Source organism: Dasypus novemcinctus, chromosome 9 (assembly GCF_030445035.2).
Source record: "Dasypus novemcinctus isolate mDasNov1 chromosome 9, mDasNov1.1.hap2, whole genome shotgun sequence".
Taxonomy (NCBI): Eukaryota; Metazoa; Chordata; class Mammalia; order Cingulata; family Dasypodidae; genus Dasypus; species Dasypus novemcinctus.
The window spans coordinates 42,556,585-42,573,947 of NC_080681.1; the positions used below are offsets into that span (position 1 = coordinate 42,556,585).

General features: G+C 40.9%; 1 long non-coding RNA gene across 3 annotated transcripts in view; it reads left to right on the forward strand.

The window, feature by feature from the left end:
* LOC139439612 (uncharacterized) overlaps positions 1-14,361 on the forward strand; it is a 29,188-nt gene extending 14,827 nt beyond the window's left edge. For all 3 annotated transcript variants that reach the window (XR_011649557.1, XR_011649558.1, XR_011649559.1), the window contains exons 2-4: positions 12,287-12,411; positions 13,215-13,363; positions 13,915-14,361. This is a non-coding gene — a long non-coding RNA (uncharacterized lncRNA). The remainder of the gene's footprint in view (positions 1-12,286; positions 12,412-13,214; positions 13,364-13,914) is intronic.
* The last annotated feature ends 3,002 nt before the right edge of the window (positions 14,362-17,363 follow it).

The following is a 17,363-nucleotide window of genomic DNA, read 5'->3' on the forward strand; positions in this document are numbered from 1 at the left end:
TTAGTTGGTCTTTCTCAGTTTGGAGTTTGGAGACGCATTCTTGGGACTGTTTTCCTTTAAAAGTATCTATACAGTACTGAGGTTTGAGCAAGAACCTTTAAAGAAGGATCTAGTGTGATGGTCAATTTCACAAATCACCTTGGCTAGGTTATGGGGTTCAGTTGTTTGGTCAAGCAAGCAGTGGCCTGATTGTCACTGGGAAGTGGGGGAAGGAGCAGTATTTCATAGATGGATTTGCATCTATAATCGATTGATTGCATTAGAAAGATACTTTTTTAAAAAAAGATTTATTTATTTCTCTCCCCTTCCCCCCATTGTTTGCTCTCTCTGTCCATTCGCTGTGTTTTCTTCTGTGTCTACTTGCATTGTCAGGCAGCACCGGAAAACTGCATCTCTTTTTTGTTGCATCATCTTGCTATGTCAGCTCTCCATGTGTGCAGCGCCACTCCTGGGTGGGCTGTGCTTTTTTTCATGTGGGGCGACTCTCTTTGCGGGGTGCATAGGGCTCCCTTACACTAGGGGTGCCCCTGTGTGGCATGGCACTCCTTGCGCATGGCAGCACTGAGCATGGGCCAACATTATCGAACCCCGGATCCTCCAAATGGTAGGTGGACGCTCTTATCAGTTGAGCTACATCTGCTTCCCTAGAATGATACATTTAAAAATTCATTAGAATAGGGAAGCAGATATGGCTCAAGTGATTGGGCTTCCACCTACCATATGGGAGGACCCGGGTTCAATCCCTGGGTAAATAAATCTCCAGGTTAAAAAAAAAAAACAACATGCCCACATGGTGAGCCAGTGCCCATGCAAAATGATGACACAACAAAAGAGAGACAAAGGGGAGAGTCAAGTCAAGGCACAACAGAAACCAGGAACTGAAGTGGTGCTAGTGACAGGGAAACTCTCTCCACATCAGAGGTCCCCAGGACTGAAACCCAGTGAATCTTAGTGGAGAAAAAATGAGAAGAGAAGACAAAAAGAGAAATAGATACATAAGATCATGCAGCAAATGGACACAGACAGCAAAAACAGCAGGGCAGGGGTTGGGGAGGGAAAAAATTCATTAGAATAGTAATAACACAGCAGCACTTAACCTGACACTCAGATGGCACACGGTGTTCCTATCAACATAGCTCATTTGCAGAGTTATCTAATAAAAGACCTTTTCAGTCTTTTCTCTATCTGCACAGCTGAAGGCCACTATTAATGATTTTTTCTAAGTCACACATCTCCTAAGTACACATTTCTTAACTCATAATAATTAACGTTTCTGGCCAGAACCCTGGTTTAATGGTTTTTCAAATTCATATCCATTAACTGGTCATGCTGGAGTAGGTAACACCCCTGTTGTTCAAACTGATCTGTAAAAAGAGAGACCAGGTGGCACATTGTGGCATGCAGAGTTTGTGTTGAATAGGGACATACAGTAACTTTCATACCAGGTTATGAGATGGAACTCTACTGTTACCCTTCAGGTAAGCAGAATGTCTAGATTCCAGCCACAGAACTTGACTTTCTGTATATCACCAACCCTAATGCAGTATTAGAAAATTACCAACCACCTACACTGAAAAGGTCTACAATTGCAGGTGATGAAGACAAAACAAAATAAGCTAAAGCAATACCCACTATCAGGTGGGCTATGAATGCGGGTTTTGCTGCTCCATCAGTCTCACTGGAAAGCTTGGAAAGTCAGGGAAATCTGCCCATAGGGCTTATGTTGGAAAACTATACAGGATTCTGGGCCTCTCTGGCCCTAATAATAGATTCCACAGAGAGAAAAAAGGCAAAAAGACTGGTCAATTTTCAATTAAACTGGAGATATTTAAAAAAGCAATTTCCAATTAGGAATTTCAACTCTGTAAGATCACTTTCACTAGAAGTTTATGTTTACAGATCAAAAATGTGAAGAGGAGGAAGCAGGAGGCAGATTTGTTGCTCTTTTAGGGAAAGAACAGCCAACAGCACAAAATGGAAGAAAGACATCTGGACTAGTTGAAAACAAAATAAACTATTACAATTTAATCATTGGATTGAAGACTCTTATTAGATCACCTTTTGTTATGAACAACTGTATATAGAGTGACCTAAGAATCACCCAGTTTGATTTGCAAATGAAGTCCTGGTGCTTTGTGGCAGGACGCCTAATTTAGGGGAGAGAAGACACTGGTCAACAGGCCCTCTTCCTTCTGTCAGGCAGTCTGTGGGGACCGCTGATGCAGTCTGGAACTTGTTTTCCCAATCACAAACACCACACAGAGGTGCTTTATTGTTCTTTGAAGAAGCGGGGTGTTTTTCTTCATTTGTACTTTTTCCTATGTAGTTTTTCAGATGCAGCTTTTGTCGCAAAAATGTGGCTTGAATAGAAGTGTTGTCTGTAAAACAGCGGTAACCCTTATACTGTGACTATAGTCTGAGTATTGGAGAAAGGGTGTTTGTTATTGTTTTTCTTTGATAGATTGAATTTTCAAAGTCACCAATTCCCAAAAGAAAGTTCATCTGAAAACCCACTTTGCTTAGAATTCATATGGAAATCGCTGTGACCCATTAACAAGTCTATAAGTAATGAAATTATCCTATAGCAAGCAAAAAGAAATCGCAGCAACTTCCATAAGGCGAACTTTCTTTTAAACCAATAATTTGATTCAATTGGCTGTAAGGCACATAATTATCACTTAACAGAAATTCAGTGAGGAAGTTTCAACTTTTCGTTTTGGTGTAAGGAAAAACATTAACATTGATTAGTTTACTTTCAGTGAGTTAGAAATTCTGGAAATGTGCAAGACTGTGAATAAAGGTGAATATGTAGCCTTTCAATCCCTTAACTGTTAGATTGCAATTTGTGCTCTCGTTCTCTTGGTCTTTAATTTGGGTTAAGAATTACAGGTCTAGGCCCCAGTGCTGGGAGCCTGAGTCGGCAGGAAGATGGCAGCACCGCTCATCCCCCTCCGCCAGCAGGAGGCACTGGGAACGGAACCCGGGACCTCCCATGTGGGAGGTGGGTGCTCAACTGCTTGAGCCATATCTGCTCCCTGATATACATTAATAAAGTGTACAATTTACCAAAAAAAAAAAAAAGAATTACAAGTCCAAAGAAACTGTTTGTTTTGAGGCAGGAATTTCCATGGGTCCAAAGTGCAATCCAGTCTGAGTGTGTGCTGGTTGAGAAAGTGCCTTAGCAGTGGCAGTGCTTTCAGCTGTGGCAGCAGAATTTCTTTATCTTTGCTGCTCGCTGGCTTTGCGTTAGAATGACACTTTTAAAATTCATTAGACCAGTAATAACATGGTGGCATTTAACCTGATACTCAGATGGTACAAAGTGCCCCCATCAATGTGGCTCATTTGCACAGTTATACACTAATAAAGGAACTTTTCATTCTATTCTGTCGGTTCAGCTGGCAGCCACTATTAATGATTTTTTCTAAGTCACACATCTAACTACACATTTCTTTTTAAAAGAAATCAACTTTATTGAAACATATTCATAAATCATACAGTCCATCTAAAGTGTACAATCAATGGCATCTGATATAATCACAGAGTTGTGCATTCATCACTTCTATCAATATTAGAGCATTTTCATTACTCCACCAAAAAAGAGAGAAAAGAAAGAAAAAAGCAACAACAAAGAACAAACAAGCAAAAAAAAGAAACCCTACCCTTAGTAGTCACCTCTCAATCTTTCTATCCTCCTGCTGTACATAACTGCTAATCTATTTCCATCTCTATAATTTATTTGTATTTACACTTTATATAAATGGAGTCAAACAATATGTAGTACTCTTTGTCTAGTTTCCTTCATTTAGCGTACTTCCTTTTTTAAGAAAACATTGATAGAAGCTTATTAATATATTATTTTATACAACCATCCATAGTTTGCTTTGCTTGTATTTTTGCCCAAAATCACCCTAAAATTAATGTACATTTGTTCTGTTTCAGAGGAAAGCATTCTTATATGTGCATTATTAATCATACTTATTTTTCACAAGAGAGTTCACTATGCTATCCAGGTCCCAGGTTTCATTTTTCAGCTTTCCTTCTAGTGACATACATGACCTTAGGCTTTCCCTTTCAACAACTATCATATCCCTATATTAGCACTGCTAATTACAAACACTATGACGTGCTTTCACCATTTCTATCCATTTACAAACAACTTTTTACCAATTCTGCACAGATTAAACCTCAGCTTTCCATTCTCTAACCTCACTCTATTTTCTGGGACTTATATTCTAGCTATTAACTCCATGGGTTTGCTCATTTTATTCATTCGGGTCATATTAGCACAATCACACAGTATTTATTCTTTTGTGTCTGACTTGCTTCACTCCACATAATGTCCTCCAGGTTCATTCATGTTATATGTTTCATGACCTTATTTTTTCTTTTTTTTTCCTTCTTTTTTTAAAGATTTATTTATTTATTTATTTAATTCCCCTCCCCTCCCCCGGTTGTCTGTTTTCTGTGTCTTTTTGCTGCGTCTTGTTTCTTTGTCCGCTTCTGTTGTCGTCAGCGGCACGGGAAGTGTGGGCGGCGCCATTCCTGGGCAGGCTGCTCCCTCCTTCGCACTGGGCGGCTCTCCTTATGGGTGCACTCCTTGCGCGTGGGGCTCCCCTTCGCGGGGGACACCCCTGCGTGGCAGGGCACTCCTTGCGCGCATCAGCACTGCGCATGGCCAGCTCCACACGGGTCAAGGAGGCCCGGGGCTTGAACCACGGACCTCCCATGTGGTAGACGGACGCCCTAACCACTGGGCCAAGTCCGTTTCCCTTATTTTTTCTTACAGCTGAATAATTCTCCATTGTGTATACACACCACAATTTGTTTAGCCATTCATTATTTGATGGACACCTGGATTGTTTCTATCTTTTGGCAATTGTGAATAATGCTGCTGTGAACATCGGTGTGCAGATGTCTGTTTGTGTCCCTGCTCTCAGGTCTTCTGGATATATATCTAGTGGTTGTATTGCCAGGTCACATGGCAGATCTATATCCAATTTCCTTAGGAATTGCCAAACAGATTTCCACAGCAGTTGTACCATTCTACATTCCCATCAACAGTGAATAAGCATTTCTATCTCTCCACATCCCCTCCAACACTTGTAGTCTTCTGTTTTCTTAATAGTAGCCATTTTAGCAGGTGTGAAATATCTCATTGTAGCTTTGATTTGTATTTCTCTAATAGCTAATGATGTTGAATAATTTTTATGTGTTTTTTTGCCGTTCATATTTCTTCTTTAGAAAAATGTCTATTCAGGTCTTTTCTCTATTTTTTAATTGGGTCATTTGTCTTAATTGTTGAGTTGTAGCATCTCTTTATATGTCCTGGATAATAAACCCATATTTAATAAACCCATTATATGATTTCCAAAAACTTTTCTCCCATTGAGTAGGCTGCTTTTTTATCTTCTTCACAAAATCCTTTGAGGTGCAAAAGACTACACATTTCTGAACCCATAATAACCAATGTTTCTGGCCAGAACCCTGTTTTAATGGTTTTTCAGTTTCATATCCATCAAGTGGTCAGGTTGGATTGGGGAACAAAGCCTGAAACGTGCTCACACAGGACCACACTGCCTCACTCTCAGTTGTGGCCGTGAGCCCCTAGCACAGTACCTGGCACAGAGAGACCCGCTAAGTATTTGCTGAGTGCATGAATGGATAAATAAACAAAAACCACTAGCATGGTGTTAGGAATGGTCCTCCTAAAAGATTTACTGAAGTCCTAACCCCAAGTACCTCGGAAGGTGATCTTATTTGGAAATAGGGTCATTGCAGATGGAATTGGTTAGGTTAAAATGAGGTCATACAGGAGTAGAATGGGTCCTTAAACCAATATGACTGGTCTCCTTATAAGAAGAGGAAATTTGGACACAGACAGGCAGGGGAGAATACCACGTGATGATGGAGGCAGGGAATCCTAGCAAGCCACTGCCAGAAGCCAGGAGAGAGGCATGGACCCCATTCTTTCCTACAGACTTAGTAGGAGTGTGGGCCTATTGACACCTTGATTTCAGGCCTCCGGAACTGTGAGATGATAAATTGCTGTTGTTTTAGTCCACCTGGTCTGTGGAACTTTGTTACAGCAGCCCTAGGAAGTGAAGACACATGGCATGATTTCCAAATGTGTGGCAGGATAGAATGACTTGAAACTAAAACCACAGGATGGAATTTTACTAGCTACCATTTTGTCTGTCAAATAAGGGCTTTTCTAAAATCTTGACTATTTCACTTATCTGGCCATATTTCTCTTAGCCTCAGTTTATTAGCTGTTGTTAGTTCTGTTGGAATAGATTTCATGTTTTTTGGGGAAATATTCAAGCAAGAATCTCCTTTGAACCTGTAAGTCCTACTTTGGCAAGTACATCAGTCCCTATGGGGGATGCGTTGAGGGTGGATGTTCAATATAATCATCATTCTGCATGTTCTGAAACCTAGCCAGACTGTCTTAACTAATTATGGGAATTTGAAAAAGGTTAAGAACTCAGCTGTGTACTTTTTTCCATTCAAGCATTGTTGGAATGGCAGAAAAAGTGAAATGTGTGGACATATTTCTCCATTATTTCCTTTCCCCATTTAGTCACCCCTCTTTCTCTAAGCATTGTCTCAGAGAAGGGATATGCTAGGAGAAAACAGAGATAGAGGCAGCTTTTTCCTGGATTTTGAGTTTTAAAAAACATAGAAAATTATGTGAGGAAAGTTGCTGAGTAAGAACAGGGAGAGAAGGCAGCAGAGAGCGGAAAGGAAATCGCTGGGTCTCAGAGAAAGGCGGCCCTGCGCTGTCTCCCTGAGCTCCACCTGGACTGGGAGCAGAGGAAGTGGAAGAAGGGGCAAAAAACCATATAGGTTTGTGAGGCTCAAAAGAATCAATGATTCACATCCTGTCTCCCAGGCAGAACTTAGGAAAATAGGAAAACCCTGGGGAAAATAATGTTCTTAAAAAGACTCTTAGGTACCCTGCCATGGTAGATCAGCTGTATGATTCCCAAGGGCCTGAGATTGGCCCAGAAGTAGATGAGAAAACCCACCAAATCCAAAGAAGCCATGAAGATGGAAAAACGCAAAGGTGAGTGGGTCATATGGGATGATGACCGTCTCAGCAGATAAGTGTGAACAGATGGACTTCCCTTATCCCCCAACCCCAACACTTGGGATCTATAGTAGTTTCTGCAACTTACATACAAGAGCAGCTAAATGGTTGGGAGGATTGTAGAATTAACTAAGGTTTTGTCTACCACCCTAGTAGAAAGTGGGATTGAAAAAGTGATTATGCTCATTTGTAGAAAATTAAAGCTCTGCTGCTGTATACTTGTTGGCTAAGATTTGGATCCACTACATTTAAGAAAATAGTAACACCCCTCTCAATCAGAAACAGAGTGGGCAGTATCGCCATCCCCACATCCTCAAGATTGAGGAATGAAAAAACGTAAGGGGGGACTGCAACTATGGACTTAAGTAGACGTGATTACTCTAGCAATGGAAGACCTTGTATCATTGATATGAAGGCAGTAGCCAGCAGAGGTTCTAAGAGGAAGGACAGGAAAGAATAGGTGTAATATGGCGTACTTTGAGGACATTGGAATTGTCCTGTACGACATTGAAATAACAGATACAAACCACTATACATTTTGTCAAAACCTATAAAATTGTATGGTGCAAAGTGTAAAATATAATGTAAACTATAGTCCATGGTTAGTAGCAATACTTCAGTATGTGTTCATCAGTTGTTACAAATGTACCACACTAAAGAAAGACACTGTTAATTGGGGGAAGTGTGGGAGTGGGAGGGGGTGGGGTATAAAAGAATTCCTGTATTTTTTATGTAACTTTTATATAATCTAAGGCATCTTTAAAAATAAAAAACTAACTTTAAAAAAAAGACAGTGGTAACAATCATTAACATAGAACACTCAGCACATAGTAAAACAGACATTGTTTTAAGTGCTTTATGTGTATTATCTCATTTAGAGAATAGCTTCTCTGCTTTTGAACTTTCTTTTGACTTTTACAGTGTCCTTACATAAGAATATTTAGAAGTACTATATTATTATTATTATTATTATTATTATTTTCAATTCAGGGGCATTAATTATATTTACAAGGTTGTGGTACCATCACCACCATCTAGTACCAAAACATTTTCATCACCCTAAACAGAGTCTCTGCACCCATTAAGCAATAACTCCTTATTCCCCGTACCTTTACACCCCCACCACAGCCTCTAGTATTCTCCAATCTACTTTCTGTTTCTATGAATTTGCTTAGTCTAGATATTTCATGTAAGTGGAGACATACAACATTTGTCCTTTGTGTCTGATTTATTTCACTCAACTGTATGTTTTCCATGTTCATCCAAGTTGTAGCATGTATCAAAACTTCATTCAATTTATGACTGAATAATATTCTGTTGATGTATATTCCATATTTTGAATCCATTCATATAGTGTATTTATAACAAGAAAATTTTGTTTTATTATTCAAAGCCTGTTCATTTAAAAATATATATTTTATTATGGATAATTTCAAATACATACAAAAGTAGAGAGGATAGTATAAAGGACCCTCATAAGCCCATTTCCTAACCTTAACAATTATTAACTCATGACCAATCATGTTTCATATTTTGAACCAAATCCTAGGCATCATATCATTTCATCTATAAATATTCAATATGTACCTCTGAAAAACAAGACTTAATTTCATTAAATATCCAGTGTTCAAATTTCCCCAATTGTCTCATAGATTTTTTTAACACTTATTTATTATTTATTATTATATATATATTATTATTATTTATTATTCAAGTCAAGATTAAAGCAGGACCCACCTATTACATTTCCTTGATATGTTTCATAAATCCCTTTTATTCTGTAGGTTTCCCCTTTCTCTAATCACTTTTTCCTTTCATTTTATTTAGTGAAGACTTTGGAGGTGTTTTGTCCTGTAGAGTTGCCCACATTGTGGATTTTGCTGATCTTCGTTTCATTTCACATGTTCCTCTGACTACTTTGGTCTCATTTTTGTGTTTCTCTCCCTTCTTTCAGCTATACATATATCTACAGTATGACTGAGACCTCACTAAAAGCAAAAGCGATAGGTAACAAAGTCCTGGTGGTAGGAGGAAGTCATCTTTATTTTCAGGGACAATGACGTTTTCACCCGCACAATCCAAACCTCCTGTGTTCTGCTGAATGAGCCAACCCCCTTCTACCCTGCGCTCAGTCTAACCATTTATTTACAGTTGACTCACCACTTGTCTCCAGAATCTTTATTTAAACAGAGATAAACATTAACACACACACCACATTAATTTGTCTTGGCATTGGTCACCTTCTCCTGTGCTTCTAATTTCTTTTTGTTTACCAGACAATGCCTGGAGCCCTGGGATCTGCAATATGCTAATCTGCTTCCCATTCACTGTGGGATTGAGGTCATCGCTCAGGGAATAAGCTTTCAACTGATTAGACGTCTTGAATGGCTGATTTATTTCTATTCAGGCCTCAGTAGAGAAGACAGAGCAGCGGCCTCTCCCCTGAGAGAAGGTGGCCCTAATGCTAGACGGCATTTGATATACTCCCAGCTGAGAACTCTTGAAAACAAAAGAATGATGGAGCGAGAGTGTCATGTTGAATTCAGAGCAGATAATAATCAGATAAACCATCCGCAAACTGGCCCTTTGTAGTCCATGGGCATGGATGGATGCTGAAAGATACTATTACAATTTTAGCTTTGGCCTTTGGGGTGATAGTAGCATTAGTTTATATATTTATATACTTAAAACTCTCTCATCCCTAATGCTCTTTAAAGCCTTTCCGAACTCTATTATGTAAAGCATAAATATGCTAATCAGCTAACTACATCCTTAAATTGACTTCTATAAATAATTCCCAGTTGCATTATAGCTTCAAATCTATTTTTTCTTTTAAAGAGTACAGTTAGGGAAGTGGATGTGGCTCAAGTGATAGAGCTTCCACCTACCATATGGGAGGACCTGGGTTTGATCTCTGGGGCCTCTTGGTGAAAAAAAAGAAGAGAAAGCATGCCTGCCTGGCAAGCCAGTGCCCGCACGAGTGCCTGCGTGGTGAGCCGGTGCCCTGTACAAGTAAGTCACACAGCAAGATGATGACGTATCAAAAGAGAAACAAGGGAAGAGTCAAGGTGAAGCACAGCAGAGACCAGGAACTGAGGTGGCGCAATAGACAGGGAACCTCTCTCACAATCAGAGGTTTCCTGGATTGAATCCTAGAGGAGAGAAAGTGAGAAGACAACACAGACAGCAAAAACAGCAGGGCAGGAGGAGGGGAAGGGGGAAATAATAAAGAAATTAATCTTAAAAAAAATAGAGTACAGTTATTATTACTGCATCTGAGTTCCAGTTTATAAAGTATGAATTTAGAAGCAGAAAAAGATGGAGAAATGAAAACCTTAGAACTACATTACTGGAGAAAGCACATTTTGCATTTGAATGTTAACTTTTGAAGGAAAGTATTGATGTACTTAAAAGTAGAAAGTGGTGAACATCACTGGATCCATTTCATGGACATCAGAAGGCTGACATTCAAAGACCCATGTGAAAGGTACAGTTCTTCCACAAATGAAAATTTTAAAGATTCAGGAAGAGTGGAAACCAAGCTATGGGGAGTGGTGATGGGATGATGCATAATAATACTTCTCTTTATGGACTTTTCAGTTTACAAAGTACTTCATCTGAGGAAGTGGACTTGGCCCAATGGATAGGGCATCCACCTACCACATGGGAGGTCCGCGGTTCAAACCCCATGCGGAGCTGGCCCATGCGCAGTGCTGATGCGCACAAGGAGTGCCCTGCCATGCAGGGGTGTCCCCCGCATAGGGGAGCCCCACACACAAGGAATGCGCCCCGTAAGGAGAGCTGCCCAGCGCAAAAGATAGTGCAGCCTGCCCAACAAGAAGATGACACAACAAAAAGAAACAGTGCCACTGATAAGGATAGAAGCAGTCACAGAAAATGGCACAGTCTTTCTCCCATTTAGAACCCAGATGGCAATATGTTGAAAGGGCTTTTGAAGATTGCAGATTACTTATGGCTGATCTTAAAATCAGTCACTCTGATTACAGAGTTCCCTGTTTTCTTCCTTGAAACATCAAAGGGCATTTAAAAAATGAAAGAATTTGCTTTAGTAATCTGCAGAGGCAAGCACAAACTTATGATTATCTGCATGCAATATAGCACTCCTCTTTAAGTAGTTTTTAGAATTTACACATTTTATAAAGAATGTGTTAAAGGGTGCAAGTATTCTGATATTGATTTCACAAAAGGACAGATGCTGGTGATAAACCGACATTTAACATCTACGATCAAGCTAAGGTATATTTAACAGGCAATTAATATGGCTAATCATAAGTCACAATGCACAGGGTATGCCCTTTGAGAAAATGAACTAGTTTGGTTCTCATTTCTAGAGTTATCTGGATAAAAACAAAAACAGAAACATTTTAATTCAACCAAGGGTTTTGATAAATTTATTGTTCCTAAAATGCCTTGCTTCTACTTTTGCATCACTACTTCAGGTCAGACCCCACCCTGATAGCTTCCCATCCCACTTAGCAAAATGAAGGTCAAACTCCCCACCATGTTCCTCCTTCTGTGTTAGTCAAAATCATGGCCCCACAAAGATGTCCATGTCTAGTCTCCAGACCTGTGACTATGTTCTATTCCATGGCAAAAGAGACTTTGCAGGTATGATTAAGTTAAGGATCTTCAGATGGGAAGATTATCCTGGATTATCCAAGTAAACCCAAATAATCACAAGAGACCCTGTAAGAGGGAGGCAGGAGGGAAGAGTCAGAGCTTTGAAGATGCTGATTTAGAAGCTGGAGGGAGAGGCCAGGAGCCAGTGACAGCAGGTGGCCTTTCCAAGCTGGAAAAGGTAGGAAACGGATTGTCCCTAGAGCCTCCAGAAGGAGCAGGGCCCTGCTGACACCTCTTGGTCCAGTGATTTTGGGCTTCTGACCTCCAAACTAAGATAATACATTTGTGTTTTAAGCCACCACGTTTGTGGTGTTTTGTTTTGTTTTTAAGCAACAATAGGAAAATAACACCCCCCCACTGACTTTCTCCCATGTCTCAGATACACCAAGCTTGTTCCGGCTTCACGACCTGGAGTTCTCTGCCCCAAGATTTTGGAATGACCACCCCTCTGAGGCATCCCGGTGGCCATCACACCTTATATTTCCTCACAGCATTACGACTGCCTGAAATTACTTGTTGATTGATTGGTTTTCTTTTTTTCTTGCCCAACAGGAAGTAGATGCTCCCTGAGAGAAGGTTTTCATCCACCTTGTCTATTGGTGTATCCCCAATGCCTTGGACATGCCGCATCATGCGGGGTCCCTCTGCAGGCTGACATGAAGTGATTCCAAAGTAAGGTAGGAGTGGAATTAGAAGACGCACACAAACTCGGACTGTCTCCTCATGAGCATTAATATGTATGGCTCTCCGAAAGCCAGAGAATGTGGATGGGGAGCTGCACTGGTTGGCTCTGAGGACCCCGGTCAGGAGCCTGCAACAGCACTGCCTAATCCCAGCCCCCCAGTGGCTGGTGTAGGGGAGAAGGCGAGGACGAAGGGGCAGCGCCCTGGGCAATGCAGGCTTCTAGCACCCTTGCTGCCAGCTGGCTCTGTCTCAGTGCTTCCATCCAAATCCCATAAATGGATTTCACTGGATTATATGTCTGTCCCTTAACTGGCCACTATGGTCAGTACTCTGAATGGTCGAGACTCTGCTTGCTTGATCTCATGCCCACCTCCACTCTGGGGTTGGAATCAACTCCACTAAACTCCTCCAAGCCGAGCTGGGGACAGGTGATTTCCTAGGGAAGATCAGGGTATTGTTACCCAAAGGGAGAATAGCTGCTCGGCAGGCAAAAGCAGCATCTGCCCTCTATCTTTCCTGATGGCTAACAATGGAGTTTCAGGCACTAAGACTCTTGGATATGGAGAGATTTTTGAAGTGCTTTTTTTGGATTCTCAGATAATACCATATTACCACCAGTGTACTTCTCTAGCATTAAAGAGCCATCTGGTCTGGGTTTGACTGTTCTATCCATGTTGCTTTGCTATTTTAGCTTAAATCCTTTGGCTTGTGTTTTCGTTTCCTAGACTACTTAAGCAAATACCATGAAATGGTTCTGTGTTTAAATGAGGGAAATTTATTTGCTTGTGGTTTTCAGGCTGGAAAAATGTCCAAATCAAGTTATTATCGAGGTGATGTTTTCTCTCTGAAGACTGGTGTTCTGGCGCTGGCTGCTGTGATCCTTGGTTCCTCTGTCACCTGGCAAGGCATATGGCAGCATCTCCTGGTCTCTTCCTTCTCTTCCAGGTTTCATTTCAGCTTCTTGTTTCTCTCTCTGTATCTGAATTTCATTCTCTTTTTTAAAAAGTCCAGTAATAGGATTAAGACCCAACATGATTGAGCTGGGGCACTTAGAATAGGTTTCCACTCACTGTAATGTATTACCTTTAGGAACATGTTTTTTCTGGGGTACATACAGCTTCAAACCACCACAGCTTATAAAATCAGGTAGCAGCATTTAAATATGCTGAATTCTAAAAAGGCTGCAATTATAAATAGTTCATCATATTTTAGAAATGCAAACATCAGTTCTGAAAGCTTTAGCAAAATCTGCAGCAGAACTTGTGTTTTTTTCCATTTTTGTTTGTATTGGTTGTTTGTGTGACTTTTTTGTTAGTTGACAGAAGGAGGGCATTTTATCATCAGTGGGACAATTATTCTGACAATAACTAAATGACACAGAAAAACTTTCTATACAGATGAATATTTCAGACACTTATTTTTGTTTCTAAGGGCCATGTTTGTTTGAATATTTATAATGTATTTGTGTTCCTATAGTTTCTTTTCTTTCTTTTCAGGAAGTACTGGGAATTGAACCCAGGACCTCATACATGCGAACTTGGTGCTCAACCCACTCAGCTGCATCTGCTCCTCAATGAGAGCTGGCTTTTTCATTTGTTTGTTTTCGTTTGTTTCTAGGAAGTACCAGGGATCAAACCTAAGACTTTGTACATGGGAAGCAGGCACTCAACTTCTGAGCTACATCTGCTCCCTTCCTACAGTTTCTTAATATTAAATTTAAAGATTTATTTCTTGTAAAAGTGAAAAGTTACATGCATTAATTGTATTATTTTGATCTGGGTACATGTCTCATGTTGCCAATTTGGAATATATAAATCAGACTCCTCTTACATTTTCCTAGTTTTATTTTGTAGAGCCTTTGCTTAATAATACTTTATGAACTCTATAGATTACTGGACAAGGTATTTAATTTTATTTTACTCCTCCATATTGGTTATTGAATAAAGACCATTTGCCTTTCCAGGTTCCTGTTCCACCTTTATTTGGTAGGGGCATCTGTTGTTCTCGTTTATCTTGCACCCCTCTTTCTTTGGTAACATCTCCAGCCCCTTCCCAGCTCCTCCCTCCCTCTCTGTGGATCTGGGGGGACTGTCGATCATGCTAATGCTGCCTCTGGCAAAGAATTTTAGTTGGTGAGTTAGGCCAGACCAGTCACTGCCCACCTTCCTTAGGACACAGTGATTGGTTCAAGGAGTGGGCACATCATCCAAGCTAAAACAGAATCTCTTTACAGAGTTTTCTGGAATAGACACTATTCTCTTACCTCTTTGGTGGCAAATGATAAGCATGTAACCCAAGAGCTACCTGAGTCATGCTCCTACCTCTGGGAGAAAGCTTGTCTGCAGTGCACAAAATGAGGCCAATTGTACCAAGAGAGACCGAAGCGAGAGATGGAGAGATATGTGGGCCCCAGACAAATAATTTTTGCAAAGCCTCTGTCTATGTAACTATTTGATTTAAAAACACATTGCAAAATTATTGGGCCCTTGTACAGTATAGTAATTTATTGTTGAAAGTTTAGAATACGAGGTAGAAAAGAGGTACTTTCATATTTATTTTTGTCCATTTAGTTTATATGAACATTCTTTGCAGTGTCCTGCATCATCTTTTTCTGTTCAGGTCCAGGAATATAAGAACACATTATGATCACATAAAGAGCATAATGTGTTCTTTATGGTAAAACACATTATTCCTTGCCAATAGCATATTTCCCACCATGAGAAAAAGGTAGCAATACTGTTACTACTCACACACCAGGCTCTTTAGACACTCTTTTTACTGAAATAATATTGATCTTCTTGCCCATGAAAATCCCTAGTAGCATTTATTTAATGCTGGTCGCATGACTGCTCATGAGGCCACATCATGGATTGTGCCTCTTGGGATCACTGCCTTCCAAGGACTCTCTCACACCACACATGCAAGGCTTATCCAGAGTGTGATGGGTGATTTCTTATATTGACTTGGCTAGGTTATGGTGCCCACTTGTCTGGTCAAGCACTAGCTTCCTTCTTACTTTTGAGGGTATTTCATAGATGGGATTTGCACCTACAATTGGTTGATTGAATCTCTAATCAGCAAAGGAGACTGCCCTCAGCAATGTGAGTAATCTCCTCATCCAATCTGTTGGAAATCTTAAAGACCAGCTCTGCAGGTTGCAGAGGTCAGAAGATAACATTTTTCCTCATTTCATTGTTGGCTCTTGCCAGAATTTCCAGCCGGCTGGAAAATATGAATGACCATGTGTTTTCTCCTCATGTTAAATTTACCATTTGGAATTTTAAAGCCTAAATGAGGACTAGCACATCTTCCAGTCACATCTTTTCTTGAGTTCTTTAGCCCATAATCAGTCTGTTCATTGAAGTGACCCCTTTCCATGCTGACTGCACCCTCGCCTTCCACATACCCCACCAAGAGAAGAATGGGCAATGGACCCATGGGGGAAAAGGTAAGACTGGTTCCATTTTTACAAGCAACATGTACCACTTGTCTAGCAAGGCCTACAACTGACCTAGAAGTGCATAACATCACCATATCAATTGGAAGCAAGAGAGGAGGTTTTTCAGAAGAGCACAATGACTTTGGAGAGCAATGGCTGCAAAAACCCTGGGAGGAGAGAGGCACAGCCAGCTCCGAATGACCACTTAACACGTGGTTTGGGTGACTGCTCTGGTGCCCGTGGGGGGAGCATAGGGTAAAGGATGCTGCCACCACCACCCCAAGTGCTATAGACTGCAGGTGACACTGTGGTTAAAACAGGAATGGGCAATAGATGGCACAGGAGTTCACTCATGCAGCTCAGGCCTAAGGGTTAGCAATGGGTGGTAAGTAGCCCAAAGACCTGAACTCATCCTGAGTCTGAAGCAAAGCAGAGTCACCCAAAGTCAGTGTGTCAGCACCATTCTGGCAGCCCAATCTCACATAATCCCACAAAAGAAATACTGCGCTGGGGCCCAATCTCAGAGTCCAAAGATGGAGCCATGAATGTGAGTCACAGAGCAATTTGGTGCCCTGGGTGAATCTGCATGTAGGACATCAAGTTAAGGTGGACCCCAGACGGAAAACCAGAGAAGGGGCCCATTTGGGTCCCAGTCCAGACTCAGGGAATACTACTGGCCCAGTCCATTCCTAGCTATAGGAAGGGACTTAGGACATTTCTAAGAAGATGCTTCCAGTGACCAGGATGCCCTGGCCCAAGCTACTCTGCCCCAGTGGAGGATTTACGAAGATGCTCCAAAGCACAGAGCTCCCTGAGGCCCAGAGCTTAGAGCATGGGCCCCCAACCCCTGCCAGGGTAAAACAGCAGTACTGCAGAGGGTCCCAGTGACATCGTTTGAAACCCTGGATTCAATCATGTCTGCTACCTCTATTATCCACATTTTTGCAATCCAGTAAATTCCCATTTTTGCTTAAGTTGACTTGAGCTTCTGGCACAGCAAAATGAATTCTAACTAATGCAAGCAGACTGTGCCCTGTTGCTGATGCCTTTGATCATGCTGCTCTGGCTGCCTCGACTTCTTTTTTCCTCCACCTGCACACATCCAAACCTGTTTATCCTTCAAGGCCCAGCTTTAGGTGTTGTGGATACCATCAAGGATAGAAAGAGCATAGGAAATAAAAAGCTGGCAATAATGTAGGGTTTAGTTTGTTGGCTGTGAATTTAATGGACCTCTCCATATACCTTTAAAGTTGTTCTAGACGAGGAATTTGCTATCATGTCTTTAAAAGTAAAAGCCTAAGAAATATTAACTCTCAGAGGGCACTAAATATTCCGTATTCCACGTAGGTCACTGCCATAAAAACTGGGATTCTTGTGAAACTTATTCTCCACAATGGATATTCCAAACCTTCATCAGTCTCTTCAAACTATCCCAGCTTATCCTCACCCATTCCCTATCTGACCATAAAAATAACCCCTGAGCCATGTCTAAAAAGAATTTAAGAG